The following is a 17,830-nucleotide window of genomic DNA, read 5'->3' as shown; positions in this document are numbered from 1 at the left end:
ATTTGCTTACCTTCAAAATTTCATTGAATCAATTGAGTAACAATTTTCCAAATCTTTGAGGTCCCAAGTAATCAAAACCTGTTACAATCACTGACAATTATTAACTGAAAAAGTAACGATCTTAGACTAATGCCGTCAATATATCTGTTGTTTAGTCAACTGTCCTTCAAATCAGAGTGATGGCAGATGGGACTACACACTACTGTAACCTCGAAATTAAACGATGACACTCACGAAAGATTCTCCAATACAAGAAACTGCATAAATAGTGAGAAACGTCTTGTAGACATGCAGCATCCCAAGATCAATACCAATAATTGACTCTCTTATCGTAATCGCCTTATTCTGCCCAAAGCAACTCAATTCCAAAAATTTGAATTAGACTAATGGTGCACAAAAAATATTATCATGTCACAATATAGCTCCAAGCCATGCAAATTCCACAAGACAAACAGATATTCAAAAAACAATGGTACGAAAACAAAAATTATAACATTAATCAAAAAGAATATTAGTATGATTCCTACTTCAGAGTCTAGAGATGTTCTCAAGAGAAGAGCATCATCAATTAAGAAAACAGATAATAACCTTATTCTTAAAGATAGAATCTACTCTAAATATATCTCTCGTGTTTGTGTGTCTATATTTTTTATCATGGTGATACTAAATGTATTTGTTGAAGTGTATGTTAATTACTATCGGCATCCTTTCTTCTCTGTTGATCATCTTTATCTGATGTGATTGAAGAATATGCTAATTTGTGGTGAAGGGAGTTGACCTTCTGTGAAACACATGTTGCACATAGCTGTTTATTCAAAATAGATGGTATATGGTAAAACTTTGACTGTACTTTAGAATGGTATTTATATTGTTTTTTGTCATTTTTTAAATTGAATTTTAATCTAATTAGTAGTTGACCTGTGTAACACATTACAAATAAATGGTATATGGTAAAACATAGAATGTGCTTTTAGAAAGGAAATTGTTTTGTCAATGACCTGTTTTATCCCTTAAAAATCAAGTTAACAAATGTGATATAATTTTTACATGATGGCACAAGCTAAAACATGTACTGCATTTAAGAATAGAATAACATATTTTTGTCAATTTATTTTTTCTAAAAAAAAATCAAGTTTGTGGTGAAAGAACTTGAACTTTAATTAAGCAAATGATGCATATAACTTTATACAAATTTAAAATTGATGGTACATGCTTAATCTTACTGACTACATACACTTTTAGAAAGGTGTTTTGACATTTTCTTCAATTAGACATTTTTTTCAGAAAAAATGACCTTATAGAAGTAGCCCATACAATCTTATACATTAAAACATACAATGGAGTTTTATTTTTAACAGGAACTGTGTATGTTCTTTTAAAAAGAAGAAACATACAATGATACCTTCCTAAACTGAACACCATTTAAAACTGAGAGACTTGTTTGGTTAGAGCAGGTGTTTGGTTAATACAGGTTCAAAACGTTTTGAAAATGGCAATAAAAGGACTCCAGAGGTTGTTTGTTTATCCAGGTTTTGGTTAATTCAGGTTACATGTTTATCCGGAGTTTGGTTAACTCAGATTGAATATTTAATCATGGCTTGGTTAACTAAGGTTACATGTTTATCCAGGGTTTGGTTAACTCAGGTTGAATGTTTAACCAGAGTTTGGTTAACACTGGTTACATGTTTATCCAGGGTTTGGTTAACACAGGTTACCTGTTTATCCAGGCTTTGGTTAACTCAAGTAGAATGTTTAACCAGGGTTTGGTTAACTAAAGCTGCATGTTTAACAAGGGTTTGGTTAACTCTGATTACATGTTTATCCATGGTTTGGTTAACTCTGGTTAGATGTTTATCTAGGGTTTGGTTAACTCAAGTTGAATGTTTAACTAGGGTTTACTTAACTCAGGTCACATGTTTATCCAGGGTTGGGTTAACACAGGTTGAATGTGTATCCAGAGTTTGGTTAACTCTGATTACATGTTTATCTAGGGTTTGGTTAACACAGGTTATATGTTTATCCAGAGTTTGGTTAACTCAGGTTCAATGTTTATCCAGGCTTTGGTTAACTCAGGTTACATGTTTATCTAGGGTTTGGTTAACTCTAGTTACATGTTTATCTAGGGTTTGGTTAACTCTGGTTACATGTTTATCCTGGGTTTGATTAACTCTGGTTATCCAGGGTTTGGTTAACTCTGGTTATCCAGGGTTTGGTTAATTCAGGTTACATTTTTATCTAGGGTTTGGTTAACTCAGGTCACATGTTTATCTAGGGTTTGGTTAACTCTGGTTACATGTTTATCTAGGGTTTAATTAACTCGGGTTACATGCTTATCCAGGGTTTGGTTAATACAGGCTGAATGTTTATTTAGGGTCTGGTTAACTCTTGTTACATGTTTATCCAGGGGTTGGTTAACTTAGGTTACATATTCATTCTGGGTTTGATTAACTCAGGTTACATGTATATCCAGGTTTTGATTAACTCAGGTTACATGTATATCCAGGGTTTGATTAACTCATGTCACATGTATATCCTGAGTTTGATTAACTCAGGTTATATGTTTATCTAGGGTTTGGTTAACAAAGGTTTTCAATGTACTACAGTCCTTGAACTGATGACTGGTGACTGGTGACTGGTGGCTGATCTGATTGCGGTTTTGTTTTGTAAAATGACAGATGATTTTAGAATTTTAATTTGGTAATACCATATTAAATTTTTCTCAGAGTCTAAAATATTAATTCCACATTTTTTATTTCCTTTAAAAAAAACTTGTAAAAATAAAATTTTAAGTAAATTCATGTCTAAATTTCTATCATTTAGTAAACAAGTATAGCATGGAAAACCAAAACAAACCAATTCATAATAATTTATTAATCCATCAGTGGTCATGTGTTTTAAAAAAAAAAACCATTACCAGTTTAACAGATCAGTGACTGATCGGAAACTGATCAAAGATGATGGATTGCAATTATAGTTGTATGGGTTGACTCAGGCACTAAAGCACTAAACTGAGTAAACTTACTGAAAACAAGTAATTCAGACATTTTATCTAAAGAAGCAGACCTTTGAAAAAAAAGAAACTTTGATAATATGACCTGATGCATGTGGTATTGTATTTCTTTATTTTATATTGGATATTGAGATGTTGTTGACATCAGTTTGACTCCTATAGACAAAAAATTCTTAAGTTTCAACATTGGAAAGTGTTTTTATTGCAATTGATGGAATCATGATTAAATTTCAAGCATATTTAACTTAAGTGTAATGGCATATCATAACAAATGGAAAGCACTGCTGGAGTGGAACATCATACTTGAATTTACTCTTCTTTGTCAAATTCTTTCTACTTTTAATTAAATTGCAAGTGAAGACCCTTTCATATTAGAAATGATACAGATCACATGTTTACATTGTACACCAAATAATGGTCCTAACCATAATAAATATATCTATTTTCATAATTCACAACAAAGCAAATACATGTATACAAGTAAAAATTACTGCAAATTCATGTTCTAATACTCCTAACATATTGGGAACTATTGATCAAGAAAATGAAGTTGGTGCAAACCAATACAGTACACTTTATAAAGTTCAAAATAAAGTAGTTTCTAAAAGAACTGCAATGGAAATCTCTCTGGCTAACATCCCACATTATATTCAAAACTAATCAAATTGAGTCTCTAGATGTACTGTACATTATTTCAAATATCTGTTCAGTCACAAGGTGAAATGCCATTGTCCTAGCTTAGTGTTAAATGATGCAAACAAAGTATACATTAACCAAAAAGTGTCAAATAAAAACTGATAAGGAACTTTTTATGGAAATAAAGATCTTTAACATAATTGATTTCGCCGCACCAAGTTTTATACATGCCAGATCATAAGAGAGATTCAAATATTAGGTACCCCTCATAAGTGGATTTAAGGGGGTGACTAAGTGGCCTGGGCACTCTCTAAGAAACAAAAAATTAAATACCATTAATGTTAAAACATTGAATAAAACTCATCAAGCAATGTATTGAGGGGGGAGGTAAGAAATCTCTAAATCTCTGGACCTGCCACTGCCGCCGTAAGCATAACAAGTGGATAAGCATAACAAGTGGACTCACAAATAGCTTCATGATATGGATAAGATAAAAAAAAAAAAACAAAACCAACATGCAGAATAATTAGCCTTAAGACAGGATGCTCGCATTCATCACAACATTCATTATATTCTATGTTTATTTGAATTTATATAAGAAATAATTAAGCCCAAAAGACAAGTCACAAGTTCACTAACTAGGATACCACCAGAAATTGTGAAAATCGCCAGTGAAAATCGTGCCAGTCCTGACAGGCAAAATTTGGGTAGGACCAGCATTTCAACCTCTTGTGATGGTCCCATGACAGACAGCAGTTAAAAAGATTTTGTGAAGTCTGATTACATGGGACCAGCAAATTTTCAGTGGGACTGACAAAACATTTGCCTTTGTCAGTCCTATGTCTGACAGCAGAAAAAAAGTTTTCGCGAACTCTGCACCACCCATACTATGATAAGTAACATACACTTTGATCTAAGCTTAAAGGCCAAAAATCAATATATTTATCAATAAGGAATCTTCAGCTTATATACTTGTCTCTTAAAGGTAAAACATGTCTCATTAAATAACACTATAACAATTAAGTTGAAAAAGATAGCACTTTTCCTATATCCGTTACACCCTTCATTCCGTTCATTATAAAGCTAAGACAACGTAGATTTGAGGATACAATTGGACTGTCTTTGGGATATAAACCACAAAAATCCCCAAAAATCTTTCGTAACACAGTGTTAACCAATCAAATCCATGATATGGGTGACGCTGACAATCAGCTGGCTGTTCATATACTTGGTGTAATTGCTGTTTTTGTGCTTAGATTATATACTACATACTTTGAACTCCTATGACATAGAGAGAGTGGGTACCGTTGAAGTTGTAGTGGGGGGTACATTTCATCCATATTAATACAAAGTTGCTACTGTGATAATTATATAAAAATGTTTTGCTTACTAAAGTACATAAATGATTTTTATGAAGAAATAATAGCCAAGATCGGAAGAGAGCTTATGCAAGTAAAGAGGTATAAAATGGTGACTTCTATATTTATTTGTAGTTGTGTTTCAATGCTTTCAATGCGAATAATATTAGACAAAAATTATTTCATGTAGGTTGATCTATAAAAGAATAGAACTGGTGAATACCAGAACTTACCCAAAACTGAGGCACATAATAATTAGCCTTAGGACAGGATGCTCCTACGGACTTGTGACAATACATCATAATGATATTACATTCCCTGTTTATTTGGTGTCAGACTATTGATATAAAGATCATTTTAAGTGTGATTATTAAAAAAAAACAGGAATGGCACTAATATTTGTGATCTAGACAATCACCTCTGAGCAAATAATCTGCCTGGTATATGTGACACATTGTCTATCAAATGTACTCATATCTTTCACGTTGACACAGAATTAAACATAGCTTTTCTAAGATTAAAGAACCATGTTAAGATATGTTTAATAGTGCCAGTCTAGTGCAAAAAGGGTACAATGAATTTAAATTTATCATTATTATGAAGTGCTAGACAGACAATCAGACTGTTGGAACACATGAAGCATAAGGAAGTATATCAGTGACCACAGCTCCAGTAAACATTTTTGTAAAGGTGTGCCAGTCAATATTTACTTACTATGAAAGTATTATTTCGTGGGAGCATCCTGTCCTGCTAAATGTCTGCCAGTTTTGAGTATTTTTTTTTTTTTTGCTCATTTAGTTTTATGTGATTGTATTTGTTTTCTCTACATTACTTGTTGTTCCTGACTCGGTTTTTCTTTGCTTCAGGTTAGTTTCTTTGATTTGAGTGTAAGTATTTGTAAGAATTAGGCAAAAAGGGAAAAATCAGACACATGCATGTCAAAACCCCACCAATCTGACAATGTAATATCACTAAAGGATGCTTTTTTTATTTGAAAAGTCCATTATTTTATTTTTGCATCACTGGATTTGCTCACAAATTCTAGAAAAAATAGGTTTTTTACAGAGTTATCTGCCCTTGAAACATTCATTTACATTGCATTTCAATAAAATTATATCTCAATTTCCCAAAAATCTTGTCTTTTTTCTTTGATTCTGTTTGTGTAAAATCAAACTTGTGGGTTTTTTCCCGTACAATGTTTCACCCACTGCCTGAGTCTTACAGATACTGACACTTAAAATCTAATATGTAATTATAACATGAAATTTTCCTCTACAGGTTACAAGACAATAAATGGCCACTATCTAATACAAATTTTCTCATACAAATACAGATTAAATCTGAAATATCAATCATTAACAATATTAGTTGATAAAAAAATATATTAACAACCCAAAATCAAACCTTCCCTGGCCACTGGTCAAGCTTACCTAATTTTACAGTGAAACATAAAATCAAAGATTAGTATCAGTGGAATCAAGGGGGCTAGAGGGCTCAGACCCTATGTGCTAGATTCAAAGGGGCTAGAGGGCCTAGGCCCTATGTGCTAAATTCAAGGGGCTAGAGGGATCAGGCCCTATGTGCTAGATTCAAGGGGAGCTAGATTATATAGAAAATCATTCCTAATTACTGGAGTAGCCACCTTTTCAGAATTACTGGGTCTGCCATTGATAAGTGTTGTCAAAGAGGTGATAAATCTCCACATTTACATCTACCAGACAGAGTCAGATATATCTTCTTCAGGCAGTAATACAGTTAACTTGACTAGCTAGAAACTAAATCATCTCTGTTAACTCCGGAAATTATCTATTCCTGTCTACTTCTAGTATTGACCAGTTTTGATGGAAAGAAAGATTAATGCTAAGTCAATGATACAGGTTTAGGTTTAAATAAGATTTTTTGAATGGTGGAGTGATTGGGGGAAGATTTCTTTTGAAATCTGGATTTTTTACTTATCTATCTTAATGATTCAGATGATCTAAATTGAGGTTCCAACTATGGCCAAATTCTACCATTTTAGTGTGATAAATTTTGAAGAATTAAAAGAGCACTATATACCCACAAAAAAAAAAAAAAAAAACAATTTCAGGGTACTGCCATCAAGCAGATAATACATACATGCATGTTTAATTTTTGTTTCATGATATTTTCTGTTAATCAGTAATTTATCTTTCTTAATTTTTGGAACTTAATCCAATTTCTATTAAAACCATGAATAATATGACTGTTTTAAAGTCCTACAGGATCTTGTTTTAGTAAGTACAGGATAAAGTTTGAACAACTTACAAATTATATGCTTCTATAGGCAAGCCTTATGATGATACCATTATTCAGTGTCACAGACTTTAATTCATGTTTTAGACTTAAAACAGCTATCAGACTTTAAATCATACCATTCCAAATAAACAATAAACAGAATTCACACGAAATTGTACACGTTTCCATGCTAAGTATACACCAAGTCATTGAGGAAGTTAATATCATACAGCAACCAAAATTGTTTACAACATGTGCCCAATCTATATAAAGCAACATACCAAAGTTGAAATCAATCCATCCATCAGGAGTCAAGATAATTGCAATAAAATTTGGCTGACAAAATCATGGACAGAATGAAAGACAGACAAGGTGATTCCAGAACACCATCCACACATTGAGTAGGGCATAATACAGAAATACATACGATAATTGCTTCCAAGAAGAATTGCGCTAGTATGATACATGTGTTGCATGTGTAATGATTATCATTTCCATATTCTGGTTGATTGGTCACATGGTAATTTTTTGTCATTGATCAGCTTTTTATTTCTGCATGGCAACCCAGGATCTGGCAAATGACCATAGCAACTGTCCCAGCCACATAAACAAACAGAATTACCATACTGCAGTCTTGACATTTTTTCTGCAAAATACACAACACAAAATGATCAATGCCACCAATCTATTTTTAAGATATGATGGAGTTTTTTTAATCAGACAATAGTATGCACATGACTGCAAACATGGTTTTGTATCTTAAACAGAAATTACATTCTTCCCTATTCAAGATAGGTATATGTGCACTTAATGTTGGATGAATTGGGGGGAGGGGGGGGGCAGTCCAGAAATTTATGAAAGAGGAGGTTTCCAGGCTACCATTTGCTCATTGTGACTTTTAAAATGTTAGGTGAATGTGGGGGCAATCCAGAAATTCATAAAAGAAAGGGTTTCCAGGCTACCATTTGCTAATTATGACTTAATTTTATACGAAATGGACAAAGTTTTCCAGATTAAAAAAAGGATCCTGCAACACTATCCCTGAATCCACCACTGGATTTGATTTTACTGATTCTGTGTATTCACAAAGTTATTTAATAATTTCACTACAGGAAAAAAATCAGTACTTGCACTCAGTAAATTGACATTTATTCCTTTTATTAAATCATTTATTCAAAATGTTCACAATTTATTTGGTCTTGTGACATTTGCAAGAATCAGGCAAGATGGCAAAAATAAGAAACATGCATGTCAAAACCCCACCAATCTGACAATATAACTTTGTTCAAAGATGCTTTCTCTATTTGAAAAGACCATTAATCGATCTCTGCATCACTGGATTTGCTCAGATATTTTTCAATAGAATGTTAGAAAAATTAGGCTTTTGAAGAGTTATATGCCCTTGAAATGTTCATTTTCAGTGCATTTTAATAAAATTGTAACTCAGTGGTCCAGCATGATATGCAAAATCTTGTCTGTTTTCCTTGATTCTGATGGTGCAAATAGACAAATTATACTATCAAAATGATGGGTATTTTCATACCATGTTTCACCGACTGCCTGATTCTTACAGGGACTGACACTTCAAATTTGATTTGTTGTACCTCTCTGAACTTAAGTCTCCATGATTCTCAACACTTGCCAATCTTCTTATTGTCCTCTATATAATGACTGTACAATAGGCACATTAGCCTATGGAGGTATACGGTTTCATTTCTATATATCTTAAATCAGAATAGAATCTGTCAACATAAATTTTGTCTCACAAATGAGATAAGTCCTGAGAATGACATTGGACAAGTGTCCTGGTAGCAATTAATCTTAATTGGATGAATGAAGAAACTCGTAAAAAACAGAAATGTTCTAAGTAAATCGATAGTGATAAAGGCACACTGCAAACAAATTGATCACTCATTTATTGGAACTGAGTTTTTATGAATAGAAATAAGACAAAAACAATAAAAATGCACTAAAACACCCAGGGTTCCTTTTACAGACATTTATCATCTCAAGTTTCTGCAATCTTATGGTCAAGTTCGGAGAAATTATGACAAACTCATGCATTTCTATATTTTATGACAAAGCATGTTTACAATATCAATCGAGATGGTCACAAAGTATTCATGAGTTTCCATTTGCATTGTAATAACCATAATAATCACTCCAATTTATGATATTAGCATCAAAGAAACTCTACGACGAGCCTTAAAAGACTTACAAGGAAAAAACAAAATGAAGGAAGTAAAAACAATAGGAATCTAATGCTACAAAGTGTTGATCAATAATTTCTAAAGTGTTTTTCTTTGTTTAAATTAAAAGACAGCTGTTAAAGTCAATTAATCAGGTACTAAAAAACTCACTTACGTGTATCACATAAACCTGTATTTTTTTAGCATTTTAAATTTTGTTGTTTTTTTTAGCATTTTAAATTTTGTTGTTTTTTTAGCATTTCAAATTTTACTTTTCTTAAAATGCAATGCATTCATTGATGACCAGAGATCACTTGGTCAAAATTAAACTAAGTTATCCACTAGGAAGTTTGATGATGCTCTATTTTGATACTGAATTCAATGCATCCCTATAAAAAAATCCTGTCAAAATATCTAGTGGTATATGATGAAGAACTTTGTACAAGTTTCATCCAAATCTATACAGCAGTTTTAGTGGAGTTGCTGGTGGGGAAATGCCCCCCCCCCTCATTTTTTTGTCATTTAATGGCAAAGTCCATGTTTTGCATCAGAAAATCCTTAAAGCTGTTCCAAGGGAAGGTGCACATTGGCATCATGTGATAAACAATATTTGCAAAATTTGGGGGGATCCCCTCTTGGTTGACACATGACTAAGTCCATATTTTGCAAAAGTTTTGTGGAGTTGTCTTCAGCAGTTTTGAAGTTTTGGATGGAAACTGATGACAGAAGGACAGCATTATTACTATATACCTCTCAATTTTCAAAAAGGGGTAAAAAAATTCAGGTTAAACAGTTTGATATGTTGGTGCTTTATATAAAAAAAGTCTATTTAGATGTACACCTGGTGTCAATTTCACAAAAAGTTGTAAGTATGAAATTGATAATAAATTATGATGCCATAGTTCTATTTTTGGTTGTGACGTCATTATTTACGATCAACTTTACACTTACGATTTTTTGTGAAATTGATGCCTGAAGAGTAAATGTTCAGACCAAGTGGTAATTTTTACCATGAAGAGGATCCATAATTATGTTAAAACAATAGAAGAACATTAGTGGGCATGCTCAGCTAGTTTGCCCAACACACCTTCATGTTAGATACTGAGGAAAGTGATACCCAGTAAACTGGTTGCTGTTTCCTAGATGTTCGGCAAGGCTACAAATGTTATGTTAAGGTGGTAGACCTAAAGTAAAGGACACAACTCTTACAAATCATTGGAATGTTTGTATTCGGCATTTGACATCAATCTCATGTAAGCATCAAAGTAACTTGGACTGTTCAATTCTGTTTCAAAGAAAAGATTGAAAGGCTTTAGTGAAATTGAATATGATACAAACATATCACTGATTTCAAGAGTTATTTCTCTTACCCTACGTCTACCTCTTTAAGTGGGTGAATCAAAAGAGGATTTTTTTCTAAGCATTAAACATTCCTTGTGTAATTATTTTTCTGTAAACATTCCTACGTGTTTTGACGTCATAAAATTGTCACTACACTTACCATCTTCCATCCTCTATGCCTACCATAGGGAATTCCAAATCTAAGAAAAATTAAATAATTAATGATATAATATTACCATTAAATATGTTATCCAATCAATTATAACCAGCTAAAATACATTACAAATTGTTTCTGAGGAAAATTGTAACATATCCAATATTTTTTCACTGATACATTTTTTAAATAGTGCATTTGGTAAAATACTATTTCAATTTCATTTAATCTATTACCCATTTAGATCAATTATTTTCACTAGAATTGCCTAATTGCCTTCTAAAGTGTCCATTATGTAATTAAAGTGAAGAGCAACCATTTTGAAATGACAAAAGAAATTATTCAACTCTTCTATCAATGTAACTTAGCAGGGAAAATAAATGCATGTAAGATATCTGTTTATTTCAGAATTCATGTCACGTACAACATGAAAATTTTCATTTGTATTGGAAACACAATGACTATAACACAAATGGTTGCCCCAAATCATTTAAATGTTAAAACTAAAATCACTTGCAATGAAATAAATAGCAGTGTACTGATTATAAATCTTAAAATCTCAAAAATTTTGAAATCAGAAGACACAAACGAATGTATAAAATACGAATGAATAAAAACAAAAATTACATATAAAACCTGAAGATAAGGAAAATATGACAAAAAACTAAACCACAAGAAATATGAACTCTCACAAAAAAAACCAAAAAAAAACAGGAATGACATCAGGTTTTCTGGAAGGGTAAGCATGTCCTACTCTGCCAACAGCACCCATCATTTTGAAAGTCAGTACGATCGGGTAATAGTCTAATAACAATAATGTAGCTATCGGACACAAGGCACAAAAATGGAGGTCCCATGTAAATAAAGTAAATAATGCAGATATGGTGAAAAACTATCAAAAATAGACAAATGAATTTAAGATAATCAGAAATCACCATAAAACATGAGGCAATGTCAACTATTAATGTAAAAATGCTGGAACATTTGATCTTGAACATGACAAAACATATTATATAATAAATCAAATGGACAAATAAATGAAATTGTGTCAAGAATTTGTTTATGTTCACATTATTATCACATAAAAATATTTAAAAATAAAATAGAAATACATATCTCTAAATAATTTTTAAAAATATTTCAAAGGTGGACTGTCAAGTATTTAAAAAAGGCAAATGTAAAGTGATTTAGAATATTTGGAAGATAAAAAAAAGATCAAAGGACAATGCCACCAGATGAGCTTGTAAATGTACAAGTCTCACACAAATTCAGTTTGACACTTCAAAAGTTGTGGCTATTCATTACTATTGTTATATATCCAGTGGACAGAGATATACATGCATTGCTTCTTTTTCCATTTTGATGTGATTTATTAGAACTATTGGACTATAGAACTGTTGGACCATCAACCTGTTGGACTATCAAACTGAGGAACCATCAATATAGCCACGACTTCTGAAGTGTTGCTCAGTATTATAGTCCAATAGGTGCAACAGTTCTATAGTCCAATAGGTTGATGGCCCAACAGTTCTATAGTCCAACTGTTTGATGGTCCAACAGTACTATAGTCCAACAGGTTGATGGTCCAACAGTATTATAGTCCAACAGGTGCAACAGTCCTATAGTCCAACAGGTTGATAGCCCAACAGTTCTATAGTCCAACAGGTTGGTGGTCCAACAGTACTATAGTCCAATAGGTCCAACAGTTCTACAGTCTGTATATCTCTGTCCACCGGATATATAACAATAGTAATGAACGTTGTTGTGTTAAGGGTATGTTTCCCCGGTGGTGAGACTTATTTTGTCCTAATTGGTTGTCTGGTTCACATCTTAAAAGAGAATATCCAATGAAAACTACTGAACCCAATTTAATAATACCAGAAAGCAGTCAACAGTCACAGATATGGACTGGGTGATCCCAGCACTCTCTGTAGGCTGTTATCTGTCAAAATCAATTTTTCACCTTTAAAGAAAAAAAAAAATAACGAGAAAAGAACCAAGTGCTTGAAAGGACTTTAAGGTTAATTTTAAGTACTAGGTTCTAAGAACAGTTTTCAAAGATACACTCCTAATTGGATTCCAAGTCCTGTTTTCACCCTATCATTTCGTTTGAAGTGCCTGTATCAAGTAAGGACCATTGCAGTACCAGCTGCTTCAGTGGTGTAATATTGATTTTGCCAGATTTATTTTGGACTTGACTTGATTATGGATCAGATTAGTGTTCCGTAATTTCGTTGTTACCCTTATTGTATAGTCAGGACACCATTTATAATGGCTGCATTTTGATTTATTTTTTTATTCTAATCCAGGGGTTTCATTATTTTTTAGCAATGCAGGTAGGAACCTTTGGTTTTGTAGGAGGTACTTTTCATCATTTTGTTTAATAAAAATGTATGAAATTTTAAATTTCTGGAGGTACCTTTCAGTAGTTTAGAAGGGTAAAAGTACCTGGTACCGCCTCTTAATGAAAGGCCTGCTAATCATCTACATCCTTTATTCATGTCCATGTATTTTTGACAAGCTACCATATTCACTGATAATTTCCATAAATAAGGTAAAGATGAATTATTTACCAAATTTACAAGGATTTGAAGGACATACTACTATGCAATATGAATAGAATTGGATTTGAAGGATGAACGACAATGCAAAATTATGACAATATGTATAGCTCACTCTTGGTTTTATGTCAGGTTATCTCATGTTTGGTGTTTTTTGTTTTTTTCCATGTAATACTGAGACACTGATATTTGGCAAATGTTGTAATATCGACCTGTAGGACCATCGATTCGTCAAACTATCGAACTGTTGGACCATCAAACTGTTTACTATCGAGCAGATGCCTCAGTGGCCACAAGATTTAACTAATTGAAAAGACTCCTAATGAAATCTTAAGTTGCTATCAATGGATTATCTACATGATCTAAATTCAGACATGAATTGTTTTTCAACATATTTTAAAACCTGATTTACTGTTTGCTATCTATAGGGACTATAACTATCAAATGGTACCAGTTGTAAATTTGACAGAATTATACAAATGAAGTACATTATGCTCTATATAAATAATGCAAATTAGCATTATTCGATGGTCTCTTTTAATGAATAATGCCATTGACTCATACAGTCTTGCCTTTTTTTTTTCTAAAAGCCCAATTTTGTTTTAATACAGGGAAAAAATATTAGGGCAACAATATATCCTTGCCTTTTAATTTTTTCTTATGGCCTGTCCTGGCTTTTTATTTCATGGAAAATTTCAATCAAATTTGATCCTAGCTCCAGCCCCCCCCTAAAAATCAAATCCCCATTGATAGCATAAGTTAGCACTGATGCTAGCATTACCTATTGTGTTGCTTTCACCTCTCTGTACAGTGGCAGATCCTGTGGGAGGTTATAAGGGGTTAGCACCCCTCCTTTTCATTGGAAAATTTGTCATTTTCAAATTCATGTGTAAAATTGACAAAATATGATAAATAATGTCATAACACCCCCATTTTTCTGAGGAACCGGCTGGCACCCTCTTTTTCAAAATGTCTGGATCTGCTGCAACACAGAAGGTTCGGAAACTGACTCTATCGCTTATTATTTATTAGGGAAAGGATTCAGACAGGGGAAAGAAACGACTAGAATTTGACACTTTGACATAGCGTTTTTTTCCCCTCATAATTCCTATTTTAAAGTTTTACAAATAAATGACAACATGTATTTTGAAAGGAAATTATAAAAATAATTTTTGAGATGCACCTACTTAGGTGCACTTTTTCTAAAACATTTTTTTAATTTGTGCATGCCTTTAATATTCCAATTACACCAGTCAGTATGGCAAGCCAAAGGCAAAGTGGATAAAAAAGAGTGTTTTCTAATATCAAAAAATTATTTTTTTTTTAATATTAGAAATTGATTTTCTAATATTAGAAAATGGATTTGTTGTATTCAATTACAAGTTTTTAATATTAGAAAATCATTTTGTAAAATTAAAAAATGTGACTGACTTTGCAATATTACAAAGTGATTTTTTAATATTAGAAATTCATTTTGTAATATTACAAATTTATTTTCTAATATTACAAATCCATTTTATAATATTACAAATTCAATTTATAATATTTCTAAATGTGTGATAATTTGTAATCTTACTAAATCAGGAATTTGTAATATTAGAAAATGAATTTTTAATATTACAAAATGGATTTCTAATATTAAAAAATATTTTCTAATATTAAAATAAAATATTTTCTAATATTAAAAAAAATATTTTGTAATATTTAAAAAAGATTTTGTAATATTAAAAAACTATTTTCTAATATTACAAAATATTGAATTTTGTTCACTTTGGCTTGCCATAAGTCAGTGTTTATAAGTAGTAGTAAATCTGTGGTTACATGTACAAGTGTTTGAAATTTCCAACACAAAAGATTTTAAAATTATTTTTACTTGTCAATTATGATGATTTTTCTCACCATCTATTGGAAGGAATGCTTAGATAATTGATATGCTATTTTTGTATTATGGCTTATACCATGCCTTCCCCTTCATGTTCCTGGCACATCTACTTCCTGTTTACCATATGACAGCGATATTTTAGGTGATGCATACTGGAGAATTTTCGTAACAGATTTCTCAGCTTCTATAGGAGGGAATGTTTAGATATTTCGTATATTGCCATTGTATTCTAATTTTACCGTGACTTCCCCTTTCCAAGTTCCTTGATTATTTACTTCTTGTTTACCATACAACTTATTTTGAAAACAAAAACAATTGAGTCTGGCATCTGGTCTGCACTATCTTGTATTTGTTTCATGCTGTTGTTACACTCTTCTATGCAAGTAAATGAACTAGTCAGAAAATTTCAGGAAAAAAACAATTATCTATATACTTCTTTAACTTCATGACATATTTTGATCCTAGTCATTACCCATAAAAATCAATCTTTTGCCTCCAAAGTCCTGACATCTCATCATTCTAAGGACATGTTTAAAAAACTATCTGTGTTTTATTCACAAACAGAAGAAGATGCACATATCAATAAGTAATATAAATATAATCCAATACTAATTAATCATGTATTGGTGTTTGATCCTATATAAATGATACAATGATAGAACTTTGTCTGGATCTTGGATGTTGTATCCTTGTATTCTTTACAATATGAATAAATTATTTCAAGTAATAACAAACAATTGACCCACTTACTTGCACATTTTCACCAATGATATTAATAAGTTACTTTATTTAATGATTGATTGAATGTCCAACAAGAAAGCTGTTAGTGATTGCTCACTAGTGACACCCCCGCTTTCAATAACAGTACAAGGAAAATAAACAAAAGTTTTTGGTAAACAGGAAGCTGTTGTTGAATTTCCCCAACAATATTCCCACCACACGTCATACCTACAGGAAGTAAGTGTTAAAATTTCAAAGAAAATTAACAGAAAAGAGTGAATATCCAAAATATGCTCATGAGTGCCAAAGAACGTCTAGATTTAATGTGTGTTCTGTGCACAAGTTCAATCTTAAAGCGTTCTTGGTACAAGTAATTATATTTTGGTTATTTACGATTAACCAACTAATTATGCATGTGCTATACAAATTTTATCCATTATTTGTTGCTATTTTCAACATAAATTTTAAATTTTGTGAATGGTGTGTCGACAATTGTGTAGTGACATTTTGGCTGGAGAAAGTCCAAGAGTGAAATTACCAAATTTATTTCACTATTATCATTCAGTAAATCACTGCTATCTATATAATACGAGAGTATGAAAAACTAACTTTTCAAGTAAGAACTGAAAACAACTCAGCTGAATTGAATTGTAGGATTACATTGTATGATCACAGACTACCGCTAGTAATTATTATTCCTTGTGGTGTGTGTCATGATTTTACCATCAGCTTTCCATTACTCTGCATAGATAATATCCACAGATATGTTTGTGTTCCATGTATTTGTGTTTGACAGCTTTATTATCTTGTTGAATGTGTTTGAAACTGTGAATTATCTCCTCTGAAAATAAATATTCTCCAATACTAAATTTAAGCCAACAAAGACCACTGATGGGGTCCTGCACCTTTTATCACATTCCTGCAGAAAACAACCCATTAAAATCAAATTTTTTTACAAAGAAATTCTGAAGATCATTAAAAATACTCTTAAAACTTTAATCCCAATCACTGGAGATTATGTTGTTATAAACAATTTCAACAATCTCAAGAATCTATGGACAAACAAAGTTAATAAATAATGAATACAACAAAAATAAGCTTTGATAAATCATTTACTGAATCAGATTATCAGCATTAAAATCACAAAAGATCTCTTTTGCTAGTCAATATATGCTACCCAGGCATATAACCATTCAAATAACATAACTATAAATCAACAATATCAAACCCCTAGTATCCAGGAGATATAAACAGAAAATCTTAAAAGATACATCTAACATTTGTACAATGTAGTACCTTAAATCAAGAACTTAAAAGTTAATCTAAAGTTGCTATCATAAAGTTTACAAAGATCAAATGAAAGAAAAATAATATTAGAAATATGAACACTTTTAATAATGTAGTGCTAAAATACAAATTCATTTTTCATTTAAGAATTATAACTGAATCTTTCATTTTTTCTCTCTTCTTTACAAATGACTGTAAATTAAACCCTTTATAAAATAAAAAATTCCAGCCTTGCAAAGTCATACCTCTCCACATTTTCTTAAAATTGGCAATATCCTAACCTAGAATTTTCGCAATTTTTTCTATTTGTTGGTGAAGAATTAACAATACAACATTGGTTTGTAACTACTTACAGCCAAATTGCACACTTTGCATAATTTAAGGAGATAGACCTAGGGTAGGGGACACAACTCTTAAAATCATTCTAACATTTGTA

General features: G+C 31.7%; 1 protein-coding gene across 8 annotated transcripts in view; it reads right to left on the bottom strand.

The window, feature by feature from the left end:
* The window catches only part of LOC148614029 (dorsal-ventral patterning tolloid-like protein 1), a 132,868-nt gene extending 118,336 nt beyond the window's left edge, over positions 1–14,532 (bottom strand). For 3 of the 8 annotated variants that reach the window (XM_088587792.1, XM_088587801.1, XM_088587794.1), the window contains exon 1: positions 11–498. The gene's annotated coding sequence lies outside the window, so the exon portion shown is untranslated. Of the gene's footprint in view, positions 1–10; positions 499–527; positions 565–7,687; positions 7,907–10,950; positions 10,991–14,286 lie in introns of those variants that run through there. The other 5 variants (XM_088587799.1, XM_088587806.1, XM_088587793.1 and 2 more) reach the window with 4 other exon arrangements.
* Positions 14,533–17,830: the final 3,298 nt, after the last annotated feature.

This window comes from Perna viridis, chromosome 6, assembly GCF_037379345.1.
Source record: "Perna viridis isolate PV_CMFRI_1.1 ecotype Kerala chromosome 6, ASM3737934v1, whole genome shotgun sequence".
Classification (NCBI taxonomy): Eukaryota; Metazoa; Mollusca; class Bivalvia; order Mytilida; family Mytilidae; genus Perna; species Perna viridis.
Note: the sequence above shows the minus strand (reverse complement) of the source record. Positions and strands in the feature narration are given on the sequence as shown.